This window comes from Schistocerca americana, chromosome 4, assembly GCF_021461395.2.
Source record: "Schistocerca americana isolate TAMUIC-IGC-003095 chromosome 4, iqSchAmer2.1, whole genome shotgun sequence".
Classification (NCBI taxonomy): Eukaryota; Metazoa; Arthropoda; class Insecta; order Orthoptera; family Acrididae; genus Schistocerca; species Schistocerca americana.
In genome coordinates, this window is record NC_060122.1 from 249,274,957 (window position 1) to 249,278,989 (window position 4,033).

Genomic DNA, 4,033 nt, shown 5'->3' on the forward strand with positions numbered 1-4,033 from the left:
GGTCATGAAGTTCAAACCATATATATATATATATATATGGGTCATGAAGTTCAAACCAAGGTCAAGTCCATTTTTGCAAATGATCACCTGGATATATATATATATATATATATATATATATATATATATATATATATATACTGCGGATGTAAATTTCATAGTTGAGCGCTGCTGACACATTATATTCTTGTAACATTAGATATTTCTTTAAGTTTAATCCTTCCTGAAAGTAACTGCCAAACTATGCATTCTAATATTGTAACCATAGTCGTTTGCTCTGCCTACCTGTCTGTCTGCATGTTGAATAGATGTTCAAAATGTGTTCCTCTTTCACTTGTTGGATCATTCAGTTACAACAGCCTCCATATAATTAATTTTACAATAATTACCACAAATATGCACCATATTTCAACAAGAACGTACCTGTGATGCACTTTCACGGGATCCAGGTGATCTGTACGGCGCGATTGTGTTGGCATAGGATGAAGATCGGGGAAAGTCAATTCACCGCACGTCCAATCCACTCTACAATTTATTACAATCGCTTTGGTTTTCTCTCTTCTGTTGCCAGCGTTACACATGGCAAAGAGCTAATTAGTGTGGCACGTGGCAGCATAAGTAGGTCCTACTGTTGACAGTATTACCGAAATATTGTTCCATTAAAATAAATCAGTAAATTTCTTGTTCAATGTTTAGCACACATACGTCCACATTCTGGAGGAAAATTATCTGTGGGAGTAATAACTGATTCACAAGTAAATGCTTGTTGTTTCGGCGATTAAAATTAATTACATCCCTGTATTCATATTTCTAAAGGTAACTTTGATGGATAGAGGTTGTAATTCAGCTGTTACATCTACTATTGAAGAAGAGAAGATACGGCAAGAGCGATTTGTTCAAAATGAAGCGTTAACGAAGACGTGTCACATACAAATAGACGTAAAAGAGAGTACGATTTAAAATTTCGGTTTATGTGCACTGCCGAATCAGATGCTTCTGCTGCAGTGTGTTTTGTGTCAAACAAAACTCGCAGTTCTTCTACCCCAGCCACTTAAGAAACAATGCATGCTGATCACAAATGAAACGATACTATTTTAAATGATAGCAGGACTCAATAGAAAAATCTGAACATCAGATAACTACTTCTACAAAAACTCAAAATGAATATGTAACCGAAGCATTTTAACATGTAAGTTACCATATTGCGCTTAATGGTGAAGCTAACTCAAATGTATAAAAACTTATTAAGCCATGTGTAAAAGATATAATGGCATGGGCTATTGATGAGCAGATTGTCAAAAAATAGAAGTGTTACAAATATCTAACTATACTGTTTCACGATGCATCAGAGATATTTCGGCTGCAATAGAGTGGGGGTTAATTTATCGACTTGGAGTTAGCAGTTTGAAATAAATAATTAGTTTTTAAAAATATTATGATGATTTCTATGTTGTTAGTTATGATTTAAAATTGAAATAATGGCTATGAAAAACAAGTTTTCTGATGTTTTAAAATTTTGTTCATTTTTATTAACTTTCAAAATAAATAAGCTTTTCCATCGAACTACCAGGATTCTCATAGTGTTCTGTCAGGGGAAAAGTTTGTGTACCTCTGCTCTAGTGGTAGGAAAGCTGTCTTTCTGCTTCTCAAGAATGAAGGCTTAGCGTATAGTGAAATTACGTTAGTGCATTTAATCTAAAGCCGGTTTCGCTTATCAAATGTAAGCAAAGTATACATTCTCGATATTTATATGAGGCACTAAAGTATGGTTGGACCTTCTTCCTAATCTTGATATAGGACTCAACGTCGTTAGTCGAAAATTATCTTCCATCCACTGTAACCCTCGTCAAAGAAGAGAAAGCAACAGTCATTATTAACACGCTTGTTGTGGATCACTCTAAACGTTTCTATGTTTTTCTTGTTGAAACTGTCTCCAGTGTCATTTCCCAACACAGATAAACAGCATACGGAAAAAACATTTTCAGGTTTTTTATCTTCAGTGTTACCTTTATTTTCTGTTTCTGTATCCTTCATGAATTATACCAGCTAACCGTTCGAACATGATGCATTTATTACGTGAAAACCATTCAACAGCCAAGATTGCATTAAATATTTTCTTTTATTCAAAACAATGAATTTCAGCAGACTATGCTGTTATCTTGAGATCTTAAAATCACAACTGCTTGCATATGCTAGACATATTGTAAACAGTTCAAACCAACTTTAAATTGTGTATAAGGTACCTTATCACACTGTCTACATATGCTGGACATATTCTAAACAGAGCAGCCCACTTTAAATGGTCTGTAAGGTACCTTATGCACCATTTAAAGAGGATCTGCACTGTTTAGAATATGTCCAGCAGCAGTAACAGTTGTGTTTTAGTGTTCTGTGTTTTTGTGATGCAACAAGCAACTGTGAGAAATTTGTATATGTATATAGCCTGTTACATAAGGTGCTTTATGTTTTTAAGTATTTTAGCCATGACAAATCTTTTATAATGTGCTGTTTTTATACAATTTTTGTGTGTGATGTCAGCGTAAAATGAAAAAGTCTTACAACAAAAAGATTTTAAGACCTGAAGATGACAGCGTAGTCTGTTGAAACCGGCTGTCTTAAATAAAAGAATATTTTATGCTATCTTGGCTATCGAATAACCAGAGCGCCCTTCAGCTCTCTCAAAAAGAAAAAAATTCAAGTACTTATTGTCGTTGTAGATGAAAACACTAGGCTTTCGGATTTATGTATTTCAGGAAACTCCCACATGAGTGTCAGACCCAATCTTACCAGTATTATACGCTGCTATGGACATTGTCAGCAAATTTACCACTGATCTGCGGGAATTCGAAAAGACATATTGCAGTAAGTTATGATTTATTCCTTTATTTTTTCATGTATCAAATTCCATAGTACTAAATTGAGGACCAAATCTCCAAGGTAATGGAACACATCAATACATGAAATTACAACATAAAAGAAATAACAGATAAAAATAAAATGTTTATGAAACCAAAAAAGTCAAGCCGTAAGTGTAAGTACACACAGTCAACAATATAACATAAGAATTAGCTTAATTTTTCAAGGAACACAGTAGGAGGAGTGACCCACGAGAAAACTCTTCAGTTTCGATTTGAAAACGTGTGGATTACTTTTAAGGTTTTTTAATTCTTGTGGTAGCTTACTGAAAGTGGATGCAGCAGTATACTGCAGATGTTTCTGCATAAGGGTTAACGAAGCCCGATACAAATGCAGGTTGGATTTCTGACTGGGAATATGTTGATCCTTGGGAATATGCTGATATTGTTAGCAAGAAACGACAATGAAGAATATATTAATTGAGAGGCCAATGTCAAAATACTCAGACTAGTGAACAGGGGTCGACAAGAGGTTCGCAAATTAACACCACTTATTGCCCAAACCTCTTGTTTGTGAGCCAAAAATATCTGTTGGTTGGTTGGTTTGTTGGGGGAAGGAGAAACCAGACAGCGAGGTCATCCGTCTCATCAGATTAGGGAAGGATGGGGAAGGAAGTCGGCCGTGCCCTTTCAAAGGAACCATCCCGGCATTTGCCTGGAGGATTTAGGGAAATCACAGAAAACCTAAATCATGATGGCCTGACGCGGGATTGAACCGTCGTCCTCCCGAATGCGAGTCCAGTGTCTAACCACTGTGCCACCTCGCTCGGAAAAATATCTGTTTAGAATGGGAAGACGACCCTAAAATATAATACCATACGACATAAGTTAATGAAAATAAGCAAAGTAGACTAATTTTCATGTCGAACAATCACTTACTTTAGATACCGTCCGAATAATAAAAATGGCAGCATTAAGTCTTTGAACATGATCCTGAACATGGGCTTTCCACAACAGTTAACTATCTATTTGAACTGTTCAGTTTCACCAGTCATATGCCCATTCTGTGAAATTGAAACGTAGGGTTTTGTTGAATTGTGTATTAGAAACTATAAAACCTGAGTCTTACTGTGATTTAACGTTAGTTCATTTTCTACATGCCATGAACTTATGTCATG